The following is a 17492-nucleotide window of genomic DNA, read 5'->3' on the forward strand; positions in this document are numbered from 1 at the left end:
GGAGGTGTGAAACCAAACTCCATTTTAAACACAAGATTAATCATTGATTCATTTGTTGATCATCTATTCATGATTGCTTATAAGTTAATTTATCTGTCAGAAACCGGATGCCTGTGTATTTCCATTTGAAGTTTAACCCTTACAGCCTGACTGATGCATACTGCAACCAAATTCACAGCCCTTCTCTCATCTGAATTTATCTAGAAGTATTTATTGCAGCAAGGTGTGGCACGTATCAACTGAAGTGCTTAATTTGACCTTTCAAAGAGTGCCTGTTTGTGTGATGTGAAAATAACTTCAAATTTACATCCAATTTCACTGTCACAGCCTGCACAGAGCTCTGCGTCCATTTCTACACCCAGTACTCTTGTTTGATTTGCTCATGAATGTCATTTTAACCTACATATGTCAGTGTCAATGCATTGCAGTTATAGCATTACATTGATATTAACATGCAGTGGCATGTTAACATCATGACAAAAAACCACAAATGCAATATGTAATTATATATTTATCCATACAAAGTAATCATGTTATGAAGACAGATCCAACTTCTGACATTTTTTAAATTAATTTTTTAACCTGCTTAAATCCTCCTGAACTCCTCATCATTGTAATTTTGGCCCTCCGTGTAACAAAATGAACAGCAGAACTTAGTTTTCTTGTGCATGACAGACTATTGCGGTTGTGAAGTTACAACATATTTCTGTCTCTAACACAGGGCTGACATCCCCCTCAAAAAAAACACAAAATAATGGATTTGCTTTTGATTGCAGTGGTTTTAAAATTCAGCAGTACTCAAGCATTGTTTTGATAATGCAAACATTTGTTGATATAACTGGTAATTATGTCTCACTTTGAGACTGTGGGGAAATAAAAAAACCAAGATCATGTGTGTTTAAAATGACAAGCAAGAAAATATGAAAAATACAAGTAGTGAAAATAGTCCAGGACTCTCATATTTGGTCATTGTTTGCAGTACTGTGGTTGCTATGCTTTCCTAGTGTGTGCTGAAAAAAATGTGAGCATGGCATGGAAAATCAGAGGTACCAAGGATTTAGCTCTTGTAACTGTTTTAAATGATCACATTATGAAGATGCATCATTTTCAACCATGAAGCGAATATTTTATGTAGTTTTTGTCATACCAAAAGAGCAAATTCACAATGTCCAATGCTCCCCGAAGTACGCAGTTGGTAGAGGAACTGAGCCCTTTGGATGAACACTAAGCATTTTCTGCCTCTATTTCCAGCAGAAACTCTACGCTGATTACTTTGCTTCAGTTGTCTGTAAGCCGGTGATGCAGCCTTGAGCAGCAGTTTGTTGTTGTGCTCCCACTTTCCAAATGTTGATGTAAGACCTGTATAGTACTGTGAATATGAATGTGTAGTGTAGCAGTGCTGACGTCACTGAGTAATTATAGTTTCACTCGATGGCGTAGTTTAGAACCAAGGAATGATCAATGATCGTACAATGAATTTGGAGAATAGCCACACAAACGTGATTCCGCCTTCTGCCGACTACACGGTGCTTTTCATTTGACAGACACTGAGAGCAACACTTTAGAGCAACAATGTACCAGTTGTTTGTTTGTTGGGAAACACACAGCTGGTATATTGATTGACCTGCCCTGCTCTTCTATGTTTACCCGATATATTAGTGTAATTACAACCACTGAATTCGAAAAGAGTCAGTTTCATTTATTTATTGTTTATTCAACAATGGAACAATGCACAATGCATTTATTGTACCAGATATCGCTAAAAGCTCATTTCCATCTGTAGTCGCATTTAATAAACCTACTGTCGACATCTTTAAAGGAAATGGAAGCCAGTTTGAGAACAGCGAAACAACAGAAAATGTGTTAACAAATAATCGCTTAATAGGAACTGAATTTATTGTAAGTCAACTGTTCACTTGCCTTTCAGGCCTGTTTACTTCAGCAGGAATTAGCTGTTTTTCTGGTGAACTGGATATCTTTCTAAATCCTCTCATCTTCCAGCAGTTAAACAACCTCATGTGGACTCATAAACTGAGACATCCAGCACAATACAGTGCTGTATTTCCATAAGTCTTTTCTCTCAATCTCCTTCCATGAAATCCTTTCTGATCATGTGCAATCCCTTCTCAGTACCTGGCTGCTGACCATTTTCTACACACAAATGTCCATTTGGCACAAAAAATGCAGCAGACATGATTCTGCTTAACATTTCCAAGCCAGACAAATTGGGCTAAGATACCAGCTGTTAAGCACGGAAAGGCTAATCAGTTAAGCAGAATGCCGAGGATTATGCAGTCAAAGAAGAGTTGTTGTTCTAGACACAATATAACACAGAGGACAGCACATCTGCTGCTGGTTTCGTTATCTGAGCTATTTCCTCTTGTTCATCCTGGAATCTTGTCTTCGGCTTGTTTTTTGCTTGCCGCTCTTTACCACAGGCCTGTTGTGAAGGAAGTGTCCAATTAACTCTGGATTTGGTGGCATGTGCTATCACATCAGGGCTCCCGGAGTCTCACGTCATCTGTGTGTGTGTGGCAGGGTGTGAGGGCTTCAGGCCGGCAGTCTTAAATCACTTCTCTCAGCTAAATGTACTGCATAAAACATTGCATGTCTGCTTGTGATAAAAAGAAAGACACAGAGAAAGTTTTCAGACAGACTTAAAGTGTCTGTGTTCAGGAGACACTAGGATTGTTAACATTACGAAATGACAATGAGACACATATGGGCGCAATGCAAATGTAATAATTTAATTCCATACATTATGTGACTGCATTGCATGTGTCTTAAGAGGCTTGTATATACTCATTTGTTCAGCTCGTCGGTTTCATTAATTAGTTAATGAATTAATTTACTCACAGCAACAACATAACTGACAGAAATCACAGAAGTTTCGAGGAATAAGCAGATCTCTGGTTTTAATCACCTGCGCAGCTTCACCAACAGACATTGTGAATTCCAATCTAGACTGGCTACTTTAAATTTCAAATGACAGATCTTTTGTGATCAATAATTCAACAGGCCTGCATGCTTTTTCTCAATGACATTGTGAACCAACACCTGTGTGTCCGAAACAGTGATCAGAATGTTGAGTAGACACGACAAAACATATTGCAATAATAAGTTGGACTGTTTTACATTTGGCAAGAAACACAAGAAGACAGCATATAATATCAGCTACCACTTATCCCTCATTTCATTTATGCCTGTGCAGACAAGAGTATGTATGAGACATAACTTTACAGAGTAATAGAGTTGTTTTCACAAAACACCAGCCTTATTTAGTTAAGTGTCACAGTGCAGTACATGAATACATTGTGTATATTGTATTTCCAGATAGCAGCGTTTGAATTTAAGTTAATCTTCCTCAGATTTTAAGATCACTCGCACAACTTGGAGGAATTAAGAATCTCTTTCTAAAACATTTCATCTTCATCATAGAACTAGAAAATCAGTTGGGCTTGATCTTTTTCAGATTTTTGTGTTGCATTTTTTTTTTTTCCAGTTGGTCAAGCTGTTTTACATTGATGCTGTATTCTGTAGCCCTTGTTGTGGGCTTGAAAGAGTAAAGGGCAGCATCCTACTTTGGTCTTTTCTCTGCAAATTGTTCAAAACTGACCTCATAAAACAAGGTCCCAAGGTTGAGACACTGTCGGAGTCTGACTCAGGCGCTGTGTTCTACAAGCAATGATGCAATAAACCTTTGTTTTGGGAAGCACTCACTCAGCATTACACTGTGGTGGCCACTGAATTCTCAGCATGGGGACAAAGGTACAACTATTTTTCTATCCCAGCTTGTATTTTTTTAAAGATATGTTTTTTCCTATATGTACTGCCTCTTGTGCAGCCTTCCGCATAAAATACATCATCCTTGTTTCTTTAACTTCTCACTGTTAATTAATTAATTAATTTGGGCTATATTTTGTTATTTTTAGTGTACCGTGGCATGTGGATTCGCCTTCATCTGCTCTCCTCCATCTGTTTATGTTGAAAGTACTGACACTTTCCTGACATGTTTCTGTTTTTGGTTTTATGCTAATGAGTTTATTTTATGGTTTCCGTGTGTAGATCTGCTTGAAAAGATTTATGTTTTACCCAAAGGTTTCTGTGATTTCTTTGACATTGTAATGACCCTTTGAACTAATAATCCCCGTGTTTTCATACTGTTTTTTTTATTCATGTTTCCTTTGTGTGAAAAAAGTAAGATAGCGGAATTAGCTTTTTTTGTATTCTGTTTTATTCTCTTTGAAGAAAGACAGATGAAAAGGATGATGGGAAGGTTGATAATGCTTTTCAAAAAGCCAATCCCGGCAATACGGATTGAAAGCTGGCTGCATATACAGCCGAGGTTTCCTGTCTAATTGAGTGTTGTCATTATAGTCAACTATACCTGTGACTTTTATTCACTGATCAGGAATAATATTATGACCGCTGACAGTGGAGTGAATCACACTGATTAGCTCTTCATCATGGCACCTGTTAGTTGGCTGGATATATCAGGCAGCAAGTGAAGGTTTTATCCGCAAAGTTGATGTGGAAAATGGGCAAGCACAAGGATTTAAGCTAGTTTGACAAGGGCCAAATTAGGATGGCTAGACGACTGGGTAAGAGCATCTCCAAAACTGCAGCTCTTGTGGGGTGTTCCCGATCTGCAGTGGTCAGTATCTATTGAAAATAGTTCAAGGCAGGAACAGTGGTGAACCGGCAACAGGGTCATGGACAGCCAAGGCTCATTGATGCACGTGTGGAGCGAAGGCTGACCTGTGCGGTCCGATCTAATCCAAGGTGTCAGAATTCACAGTGCATCGTAGTTTGTTGCGTATGGAGCTGTGTAGGCACAGACCAGTCAGGGTGCCCATGCTGACCCATATACACTAGCAAAAGTGCCAACAATGGGCACGTGAACATCAGAACTGGATCACGGACCAATGGAAGGAGGTGGCCTGGTCTGATGAATCACATTTTCTTTCACATCACATGGATGGCCGGATGCCTCGCTTACCTGAGGAACACATGGCACCAGGATACCCTTTGGGAAGAAGGCAAGATGGTGGAGGTAGTGTGATGCTTTGTGTCACGGTACAGGGGGAGGGGTGAACCCAAAATGAGAGCATACAGAGCAGACGGTAGGCAGATCACAATTAAACAGGTATTTATTTACAAAGAACAAACCGACTGAGGTAAAAAAAACTCACTACAGGTGAGAGAGGTGGAAGTTGGGCTCCAGGGGAGTGGCAGTCGGGCAAGGCTCATGCTGGCACTCATGGCATCCAGCAGAGAGTGCAGCAGTGGTGGCCAGAGGAGATGCTGAGTCCTCCTCAGGGAGCTGGAGCTGTCGGGAGCCCACTTCACCTGTCTGTGGGACGGCTTCCAAGACCTCTCCTGGGAGGCTTTCTTGGCCAAGTCCAGGTCCTCTGCCCGTAGGATCATCTGGGGTGGAAAGGCAAGCTGCTCTGGAGTCTTCAGTGTCGTACCGTGATCTCCAAGCGCGGCAGTCAGTCAATAGGCTCCGACGCTCAGTGCAGTGCAGAACCGCTCTTTATTGTCGCTGGAGGATGAGCTGCAGGTGTGCGGCTCCCACAGCTGCTCTGTATCCGGACTGATCTCTAGAAGTGCAAATGCAACAAGTGGAGAGATGCACACCCACAGCAGAGGGGCAGACAGCAGAGATCTCAATCCACTCAAGCTTCTGTGGGATGTGCTTAACAAACAAGTAGTATCCATGGAGGCCCCATGTCGCAGCTTCCATGACTTAAAGAATCTGCTGCTACCATCTTGGTGCCAGATACCACAGCACACCTTTAGGGGTCTAGTGGAGTCCATGCCTCGATGGTTCAGGGCTGTTTTGACAGCAAAAGGAGGACCAGCACAGTATTAGGCAGGTGGTCATAATGTTATGCCTGATTGGTGTACATATCTCCATTGGGGGCATCTGATTATTTTCAAAATCGATCCGAAGCATTTACTTCAAAATACTTGAAAATTGCAAGGCAAAAGGTGGCCACAGCAGATATTGATTTAAGTTTTTTTTTTTTTTTGCTTACTGCACTTTGAAGTTAGTAAAAAAAAATCATGCTTTATTTTTAAAGGGTTCTCCCTTTAGTGCTTTAATCATTTAGATTGTATTGCATGTACAGTTATTATGTTGCATTGTTACTTTAGATTGTAGAGCAGTGAATACAAAAAGAGATGTATCTAAATATTTGAGATATCAGACAGATTCACATATGACGCAACAACATACCTTGGGAGTTCTAACTACCCCAAGCCACTTTAATTGCTCAGTAAATCAGACATTACAAGAAAGGAACCCTTATATTCCTTTATTATTATGCATATTCCAATTAAAAAATGCTGAGAGTCCTGAAGGGGTGCTGCATATATTTGAGAAATACAAACTGAGTACAGTTAGTGTGTCATATCTGCAAAAAGTAATAACAAGTAGCCATGAGTCTGATGTGATAAACTTTAAATGTGGTAACATTTCAAGGCACAGTACTCTGCTTTATATCCACTATGCATGTACCCACAAGACATTTATAACAACTGCTAAAGTGGAAATTGAAGGCCACAATAAAACACACTTGAATACAATGCAGACACACAACTAGAGGTCTTTCTCCTTATTGCTCCTTATGGTGCATATAATTTAATTGAGCTTTGGATCAATATGGCCGGACCTAAAAGCCTTCTTTTGCACGTTTGTGTCACTGGTTGAATTGAATGCACAAACTTTGACTTGCCCTTCATGTCTTCCTACATAATGAAAGCACTGCCTGGGGTGTGGGCTGAGTAACACAGTTGCAGATGATGACTCAAGCCTTGTCTTGAGACTGGCTGAGTTCAGACCTTGAAACCTACCGAACTGAAATGTGAAATAACGCATGTTAGAAGATGTAAGTCGGGTGATAAATTCAGCAGGGAAACAGTGATACACTGCATAGGCTTAAAGAAACAAGCAAGTTTTTGAAAGGGTTTTATTGCACCGAAGAAACCGATAACCTGCAGGGCTTTACCGAGGAAAACAAACAACACAACAAAAAAGCAAATAAAATTAACAGTAACTTAACTTTGAAAAAGCAGGATATTCACAGCTTCTGGTATTTACATAACAAGGACAAAAAGACAGTGAATAAGCACTGGAGTGAGTTGAGCCTTGTTGACAGTGTGGCCTTTTGTTCCTGGCGAGGACAGTTGCTAGATTGAATTGATCTGACTTTAGAGCCTAACCATTTATCTTGGTCAGTCATATCTGATCTGTGGCTGTCAAGTGGAGACGGGCTCCTTGGAGAAATAAACTGTTTGGAGAGCTGGTGAAGGGTCGGCTTTACCTCTAACATGGTGGTAGTATTTCCTTTGTTAGACAAATGTGTGTTTCTCCATGTACGACCACATTTTCAAATAATGACATGACTGGAGCTCAAGAATAGTAAATAAATGAATTGAATAACGGACAGAAAAATAATTGGCAAGTATTGATTCATTGGCACTTTTAAAGCTAACATGTACATTCCCTGGTTGCGGCCACTTGGTTGTTGATAACTTTGTGTATTTCCTTGTCATATGTGACGTGAGAATCGATATGTTCTGCTTTTTCGCTGTTGGTAAACCGGCGGGAGAAGTTAGATGACATTCTATTAGGCTGCAGGGAATTATGTTGAACATTTTTTTTCACTTCTTCCATCATTTTAGGGCACATCATCAAGCAGTTTACCAAGAAAATAATTGACAGACGAATTGTCTGAAATGACATTAACAGTATTTGTACTCAAAAAATGGTGTGCAATCTGTGTGATTTTGGTCCTTTTTGTAAGTAGAAAGCTACTATTAAATATTATTCCAAAAATAATTTCAGTTCAGCTTCTGTTCCAACTGTAACATAAATAGTGAAAAGACAGTGTAGTTAAAAATCTTAATTTACAGTCAGTTTAAGTACAAACAGGGATGCTGTGCCAACATCAAATGCAGAAAAATAAATAAGTAATGTTCCATTGCCTTCCTCCTTCTGCCGTAGGATGCTGGTGGTCCTGCTGCTATGTTCTTCACGGAGATTTTCACGTTTGTTCACCTCTCTCCAAGGACCCTCCTACAAATTAATAAATAATTAAGAAGAAATAACCCCCCTCTCCAACCCCCCCCCCCCCCCCCAAAAAAAATGTGAATTTAAAGATTCTAGTGGCATAGTTTCAGTGCCGTACTGTCACTCTAATTTGGAAAGCCGTGAGCTGATCCGTTTGACCGTGTCTTCCGCTACCTGGGCCATTTCTAAGCCACAGATGATAATCCTCAGGGGGCCCTCATTAAGTCTTTGCTCCAATTAAGCCACACTCATTTTGCCGCAGCACAATTACTCTGTACTACAGCACACAAATCCTCCAACAGTGGATTAGGCTGTTCAGTGGGTGGGATGAAAATAGCAGCATTGGTAAGTCAGCGGAAGAGGTGAGCGCTCCTTAGGTGTCAGCAACCACAGCTCACACGTCTGGTTGTGTGCATCAAACAATTTCAGTCCAGTGGAGCTATATTAGATGTGAGATTATGCTAATTTTTTAGCCACCATAGATAAAGCCTATTTAAGTAGCTCTGATGTGACTTAGCAAGTGAAACCACTGAGCAAGCCAAAACCACTGAACTTTGATATAGTGCAGAATTTTCATCTGGCATTAAGACTTTTAGGGCCTGAATTATTATTTTTTTTTTATCTTTCACTGTTTCTTAATCTTTTATGATCCAGTTGTTGTGTGGAGGAGCACTGCAGGATAACATGGAAGCATTTGTATTTTAAATGATCAGTCACAGTTACACTCAGTACTGTGGTGTGCATGATGAACTACTACTCATGTGATTTGAGGTGCCTCGTAGACCAGAAGTCCAGCAGTAAAAAGAATGGATTTTATCGGTAAGCTTTCAAAATCCAGTGAATACTTCATTTCAAATGTGAATGCTGCTGTCATATATTCTGACAGAACATGCTATCAATAAACTGATGAGGTGATAGCCAGCGGCTCTGCCTGCCAAATGTTGCTGCTGGCAGTTGAGTATCCTCACACTAAGATACATTACAACCAGTATATTATGGGCTGAATTTCATATTCTTATCGGTATTTGGTGTTTTATGCCTTTAACATTATTTGCTTTCGATATTATTAGATGTTTTCATTTCTACTTAATGATTTAACCAATATATTATCAAATAAATTGTCTTGACTTGTTTATGCATGCTACAGTTTGCTGGCAAATCCAGTTTTACAAATCACAAGATACACGAAGAGACAAGAACAAGTAAACCTTAGTTTTAAGTATAATGTCATTCTTTTATAATTAATTACCAATTTGACAGCTTGATGGTAAACTGAAGATGCTGCTCTGTCCCAAATACAACCACAGAAAACTCTGGCAGATTAACTGAGCAGTACAAAAAATAGGCAGTGTTTTTCACACTGTGTTTCTGTAAAATAAAATGGCCAAAAAATTTGTCTTAGAAGTCAGCTGGTTTCAAGTGTATTTTGTCGAGTTGCCTTAAAACCATTTTTTATGTGGATTTAACACTGTGTGCCAGTCAGTAAAGCAAGCTCACTGTCCAATCCTGCACCACAGAATTGAATGGCATGAGCCCTGCAAATGCTACTCACTTGTCTTCTCTAACTGAAATGATGGTGTAATGAGCCATTCTCTGGCAGCTGTTTAGGCAGAAAAAATGATCAAGTTTGACCAGGCGGAGAGGGAGATAGTGTGCATATATCATACAAGTCTTCGCTTGCCTGCTGCCCTGGTGTGGTTTGTCTAATGTTCTCCCTTGGACGCTGGGCTGACATTTCTTCAAGGATGTTTATCCTGGATCGTTGGGCATTTGTGGTGGCTGAGTCGGTTAAAGTCGTGAGCTCACTCTCGACGTCTACTCTGATTTGTGTTTCTTTTGTTTTCTTTCAGACCCTGGAGTAAGTGACCTGTGAATAGAGTCACACTGGGGATTTTCTAAAGGACTTCCTTGCTTCTATACCAGTGTATGGACATCTGACATTGGGAAGCCCAGCAGGTATGTCAGGATGAATTCATATCTTCTTGCAATTGTAGATGCTGTTGCCTTCTTATTTCAGTTCTTAAGTCAGGTTTGGATTTACATGTCAGTTTTGAATAAAAAAACTGAGTGATTATTTCCAATAATATTTAGATAAAAATCCATATCAAATACATGCATGCTGACACCAGCACACATGCAATCTATATAACTTTATCTCTATGCAGTATAAATTGTGCAACGGCAATTGGAAAGTGATGTGAAAGATAAAGATGTGTATACAGCATGCCAGACAACAATTAATGTGTGTATGTAGGGCCACATTTGAAGTAGCAGTGTATTTAAAATGGATTTTCAAGCTTGCTAGCCGGATGTCACTGGGCCATCTGCTCCAGTGTTTAGGTCCCCTGACAGTGAAAGCCCAATTACTCCATGTTTATAATAAATTGCAGATAGTTAACATGTTTGTTATCCTGAACTTGTACTTTTAATTGGATTTTCAGAATTTATCACAACTCATGTGTAGTTATATTTAGATATTAGTAACAGTGGAATTACTATGGCCAGTACTGTGGAGTAATAGATGATGCATGTCAGATTGTTCCTAACAGTCTGGCTCTGCACCACCATGTCCTCATTTTTGGAAAAGGCACTGCAGAAAGTAGGAGGGAAGAAAGCACAGGTCTTGGTGGTGCTGCTCACAGGGATTTTTCTATTTTTGGAATTCATAAACAAAGATAGGGCACATACGTTTTCCTATTTCAAATAGCCTTACTAACCACAGTGTAAAAACCTAATGTACTCTTGTTTATACGACCACTACATCTAGCGAAGCTTATGTGTGACATTTTGCTTTACAGTGTGCATGCTCTATTGCAAAACTTGTATGGAAGTTTGACATGATTATGACTATTAGAGGAAACAATACAAGTCATAACAGAAAGGTATCATGACAGTTGATTTATTTTATATGACTTCAACAATTTGACTTACCTGAGCAAGAGTAACAGGATTCTCCTCTTAAACGCTTGTGTTAAGTAGTTTGTCTCTATAGGCTAAATACGAGAAACGAGATAGAAAATAGTTAAACGTCCTGCTTCGTGGACAGGCCTTTCTCTTTTGAATGCATGTCTTTTCTCACTGATTATATTTTGTTGAAAAACCAAATAGGACAATGGGAAAAAATAGATCAGTGAATCACTGGCCTCAATGTTGCTTTTCAATGCTTAGAGGCTTCAAAATGACATTTTCATCCCAAAGGGCAGAGATGACACAGAATTACTTGGAGGGTGTCAAACCCATCCAGCCAACATGCTTAAATGCACATCCCCAAATGCCAGTGCTGCATGTTTTTGGTCAAACCTAATGGCTTTGGTTAAGTTTTTTCACCATTTGCCTTTCATGTCACTTTTTCAATAAATGCATCCAGGGAAGATGTAGCGGGTGGAAAAAATGGCTGGTTGGAAATTAATGTGATCACGTTGGGGAGGGGACTGCGCTGAACGACGTGTGGAAAGAAAATGTGTCTCTCTGTACTCCCTTGCTGCCGTGAGGCATAACACAATTAGACTTTAGATTGTTTTTTCCTCTCCCTCTGCCCATCTGATTTCTGCTCTTGCCAGACTATTCTCTTTCATCTGCTTTATTCCTCTGTATTGTCATAATGTAGCAGACCCTGAGTGCTCTCACAGATCACTGGTACAGCTTATCAGTGAAGTGGTGCCGCTTCAAATTGGGTCCCTTAATTTAGTCTTTCTACATTCATTCTCAGGATTACACTTTCAGGGGCTAAGGCTGTAGTGGTGGAGAGGAAAGAGTAGTACATGGAAATTTCATGCAGAATTTAAGAACTGAGGCAAGGAAGAAAAATGTGTTTACAGTTCAAAATCTTGATCAATTCCCAACAGTGGTGGAGAGATAAGTGGAAGGCGGGGTGAGATGAGGTTGAAATTAGACGGCAGCAAAGAAAGAAAAATTAGGATGGTATCTGCTGTTAATACAATGAAAAACAGATAATTTACAAGTGCCATTCATTTCACCTGCAATTACCCCTCCCTTTGTTGAAGTGATGAGGTTACTGTCAATGAAACAAATGGTCACGCTCCCATTTCTGTACTTTCATGACTTAAAAAATTAGATAAAATTGCATTCAGTTCACAATATTACAACACTGCTGTCCATTTAAATGTGCTTTCTTGTTGCTTTCAAAACCCAGTGGCTAATAATAGATAATAATGTGCATGGTGGATTCAGTGTTCAGCATGAGCATATTTTTGGATTTTTTTAAGTCAGTTTTGCTAATAACGGACATTTATTATTTAGGCTAGTGAAGACTTTTTGCAATTTGGTGTTCTTGAGTTATGAATAGCTACAAATTTGCACATTGATTGAATTTCTTTCTACTCGGTATCTTCAGTAGATTACGAGATGATGCATTTAAAGGAGGTATCAACATGTAGATTGTTTTCTAGAGAGGAGGATAATTTCTTCAGTCTTGATTACCAGCCGTGATGATTCTGCCACACTGCAAACTGTATCAAATATGGAGAGTTACAGAGTTGAGGATGTGCAGAGGCCATACTAACGCAGAACATAATATCATACAGAGTGGCTATGGTGTCTTGCATATTGGGAATTCTGTATTTATTCTACATAAGCATTCAAGTAAAATTGCATACAGTATGGTTGCAGCTGTTAAAGGGAGTCCAACAGAGTGCTTAAACACTGTGCCTGGTAATTTTACTGAGCCTAATGGCTATGTTTACCCACAGACTAGCTCCTGCATTAGGATATGTTCCATTTTCTGACTTGTTGTCAGATGCTGATGTTTTAACATATCCTGCACAGCTGTCCCTAAATTTACATATCAAGTGGTTTTTATGGCATTACTCATGGATGTGAGAGTTAAAACAATATTCATCTGTGGCCACACTTTACTGGAATGAACGTAAAGGCATGATTAAGCCATTAAGGCCACATCTGCCAGCCTAATTCCTTTTTAATTTGCAGAGAACTCTGCTGTATATTGTTACAGTGGCTGTGACATTTTAATTAAGCAAAGGCTGTAAAAATGATTACCATAAGGTTGCAGAGGGCTGCTGCTCATATCACTGTAAAGAATAGTAACCAGACGTCGATGCAGGCTACCACTGCCAAACCAGCACCCCGCAGAAATCACTCTGACCTCCCTACTATCATTACAGCCATTACAGAAAAAGGTAGTGAGAAGTGAGATGCATTTTTCTATTACACTGGGTTCAAAGTACTGCTTTCATACAGGTAAATCAGTATTACTATATGGAATACCTGAACTTTATAGGTAAGTTTGTACTTGCGTATTTGATACTTTCAAAAAGATTTGTATATTTATATACATATTCTGCCCTGGGAAATCTACCTTGTAGTCGTGCAACGGATCATCATTGATCTGTGATCTGTTCGGATCGACGTCATCGGTTCGGCACACACGTGACCCGCGGATCGATTTCTGAAAAAAAAAAAAAGAAGTTGTGCTCCGTCCACACGCAGCTTGTGGCGAGCGGAAAAAGGAAGAGAGCAGACATGCGAGCGGAGGAAAGGAGGAGCTTGCACACCCCGTGACACTTAAATCCCCTCTATGGGAGCATTTTGGTTTCCCTGTCAAATATGACGACGGAGGAATGAGGTTACTGGACAAAACTGCGACGGTGTGTAGGCACTGTGGCATAAGAAAGCCATATGACAGTGGAAACACATCCACACATTTGAAGTGACATCTAATAATAAACAGACAAAACTTATGTTTATTTATTTTTGTTTTTGTTTTGTTTTTTTGCTGATCCGAAAAATGATCCAATCCGTGACTCTTGATCCGAGGACCGATCCGATCCGATCCGTGAGTTTAGCGATCCGTTGCATCACTGCTATATTGTGATTATTATTATTTTTAATGGTGCCTTTTACATTAAAATCAGGACAGGGTATAGAAGTGGATTAATTTGCCAAACCGAATGTAAACATAGCAGACTAAAGTACAGACAGAAGCCATAAACCATCATGCTTTAAACTATATGTATGCTACACTAAAGAATTTTTGGTTTGCGTAGGTAATTCTTTCTTTATTGCATGATCAGAGAAGAATTTAATGGATTCGACATCTAGACATGTATATGGTTAATGTTCCAACAAGACAGAAGGAGGAATTAGCCTATTTAATTGTGTAGAATGAGGGTGTATGTATATCAACATTCTTTTGTTCCAAGGATCTAAACTAACTCGACATCGAGATCTTGAAACAGGAATAGCTGTGCATTTATTTATTTATTTTTGCCTTTATTACATGGGACAATGGAGAGAGAGACAGGAAACACGAATAGAAGAGTCGAGGAATAACATGCATTTAATGGCTATGGGCTGGATTCGAACCCATGACCTCTGCCCCAGTTTATGGGTCACCCGCTCAGCCAGCTGAGCTATTGGGGCACCAAGACATGCTTTTAGTTTTCATTTAACAGTTGCTGCTTTAAATTTCCAAAAATGTTATCAATGTCTTAGCTGGCAAATAAAATGGTTTGTACTTTCCCTTCATTTTCTTGTGCTTGCAGTGAAACTGTTTTATCATATTAGGAAGAAGATTGCGTGTATGCTGAGTTTCATGCAGTAGGGGTATACTGTATAGGTGCGCCTGAAGGATTCTGAAGCACAGCATTGCTGCAAGACGTATTAAGATATAACTCCTTCTCCTTATGTAATGTTTACAGTCAGTTTATCTGTAGAAAGTACCTTTGCTTCAGAACTTTAAGATCACAAACTGTATGGAGCATATTTACAGCTTTATATTTACTAGTTTAAGTTAAGTAAATGTGAACTTTGATGATTATGAGTTTATGAATATGTATGTTCAGCCGAGCGACTGCTTTGGTTAACAGTTTACTCTCTTAACAGTTTTCACATTCAGCACTACCTTAGTACATGACTTGACATTATAATGATACATCATTATAATGTCATTGTAATGATACACATTTTCAAGTGACATTCAAAGTATCTCATGAATTGGTTTGACGAAAGAGCGAAATCTGTGAGCTATGGTGATGGAAATGTTAGACACAATTCAGCCAGCAACAGTACTGAGCATGCATCGGTAGCATGCAATTATAATCGACTGGGGATTTCAGGATCTTGCAAAGCATTCTGTGCACGTCCTTGTCAAAGCAGTTTGACTGGTATAGTGAGTGGGATGTGGCAGACAAACAAAAGAGGGTGAGGACTATCTGAAAGTGGTGGTGTGTCAGTGGAATTGTCTGTTCTGACTAATGTTGCAAAGCAGAAGCAGAGAAAAGCAGTCAGCACCATGGACAGCTCCACTCTGTGTTGCGTTCTCTTCAGGTCTTTGGACAGTTCCCCTGAGAAACTGACCACTGCCATATGAATTTCACCCATTGTGTATTTACTGGACAAAGATCCCTGTATTTATTTTCTTCGCTTCTTCTTCACTTCACATGTTCATAGTACTTATTATTGCAGAAACTGGCTGTAGTCCGAGGCCGGTTATATGACCTGAGATAAATGGGTCAGCGAGCTAACTTTGTGCTTAACTGGTTTAGCTGGCTTTTTGGATTCATGAGCCCACTTTCATGTGAGGTAACCATGGTAACCTAGTACTAAACTGTTGCAGAGCCTGGGGAGTCCTGGATAGTGGCCAATGAAATGCCTGGAGACATTTTTCTATACGGGAACAAATGCTTCATTCAAACAAAGCTGATAAAGTGAAATAATGATCTGTAGATTCAATTAATTAAGAAAGGAGCTGTCTGAAGGATGGGTTGTCATATTCACCTCTGTGTATGTTCTGAGTTTGACAAGGACTCTTCTCCAGCCACATTAAGCAAATACTAGAAGACATACATGCTTTGCCTTTTAATTGATCATTTTCTGTAGGAACACAATATTCACACCATAGTTAAGCCAGCAAGACTGTGCATATAAAAGAAAGACCACATAGAAGTGATATTGCCCACAACAAACTCGTACTTTATTACAATACTTATGGATCTGTTTTGTGGCCACGGCCCAAAAAAAAAAAAAAAAAAAAATACTGCGGTATCCCAACAGTGACAGGTCCAATGTAAAATAATGCTCTCATATTTCATTGCTGCAACCCCAACAAGCACTAGGTTGACATCATGAAAATCAAACCTTTGCAGCAGCACACTATTTGACATTATGCTGAGATGAATCATTTGGAGATGTCTATTTATTACAAATTACAGTTTCATTGGAACATTCATTTAAAGAGCATACAACAAGCTGTATGACAGTGGTCTTCCGGGATGCGCAGTGTTAAGTCTAATGAAACTTGCTAAGGCTTTTGTGTGACAGGTTTTATTTTTGGTTTTGTTCCACTTGTCTGTTTCTTCACTTGACACACGAGAGAAAATTAGGCATCACTTTGCTTATTATAGAATATGTTTTATCTTCACTTTTATCTTTTTCTTGGCTGTCCCCCCACATCTATTTTCCATAAGGGCAGGGAGTTCATGTTGAACAGACTGTAGAGTAGTAAAATTTGAATGGCAGAATAAGGAATTCAAATCACTATTTTTTTTCTTCCATAAAGCTTTGCATTATCCATTATCCTTTTTCACATAGTCAGAACCTTACCTTGGGTTAACTGAATCATGCTACGTACAGTTGAGAAGGCTGTCATGGAGATTCCTTGCATTACATGAAAATTTGCTCTGGGACAAAAGTTCAGGAAGTGTATTTCCAGGTCTTATAAAGGCTGAAATTACATGTAGTGGAGAGGAAATATTTGCAAGATTTGAAAAGTAAATGCTTTTCACATTTTTTTTCTAGTAGTTCCTAAGATTTTAAGGGGATGTTTCTGCTTTGTCCCTGTAAGGACATTTAATTTACTATCTTAATGTAAGCAGTAGTATTTTTTCTACTTTATGTTTTGATTTTGTGTATATATAGAAGTGCATGACAATTTTGTGGATTATGCTGTATAACACCTGTGTAATTTTAGCCTTTTTCATTACTGTCACCAATGTATTTCCTAAATTCACACCTTTTCCTTTGGTAAACAGACCGCTTTTGTCGCTAGCTTCAAACGTTTTTTTTTTTTTTTAAGTCAAGAATTTAGATGTATTAATCCTGCAGATAATTTACGTTATTAAACTAGAACCTCTTCTCCCATCTCTGTGCAGTGTTGCTCACTCATTTTCCTGAAGAACAAATGGGAGTTCTGCAGAAGTTGTTATTACAAGAACTTCCAAAATTAAAGTTGAATCATAGTAGCCATTTATATAGTGCATCTCTCCAAACAGACATATGAATCCTCCTGTTGATTTGAATGATTTTTGAGAAATAGAAAGTAGACCTTTTCAAAATTGTGTAAGAATTTAGATTTATTTTAGAACTGTAATCATAACAACAAAATAGGTACTTTGGTTCAATCTTAAGATCTTTAAAAACCTAAATCCCCCCTGCCCCA

At 39.1% G+C, this 17492-nt stretch overlaps 1 protein-coding gene across 5 annotated transcripts in view; it reads left to right on the forward strand.

Moving 5' to 3' along the window:
- The window catches only part of lingo2 (leucine rich repeat and Ig domain containing 2), a 217405-nt gene that overhangs the window by 67359 nt on the left and 132554 nt on the right, over positions 1-17492 (forward strand). For all 5 annotated transcript variants that reach the window (XM_051954613.1, XM_022190904.2, XM_051954614.1 and 2 more), the window contains one exon: positions 9928-10033. The gene's annotated coding sequence lies outside the window, so the exon portion shown is untranslated. The remainder of the gene's footprint in view (positions 1-9927; positions 10034-17492) is intronic.

This window comes from Acanthochromis polyacanthus, chromosome 10, assembly GCF_021347895.1.
Source record: "Acanthochromis polyacanthus isolate Apoly-LR-REF ecotype Palm Island chromosome 10, KAUST_Apoly_ChrSc, whole genome shotgun sequence".
Taxonomy (NCBI): Eukaryota; Metazoa; Chordata; class Actinopteri; family Pomacentridae; genus Acanthochromis; species Acanthochromis polyacanthus.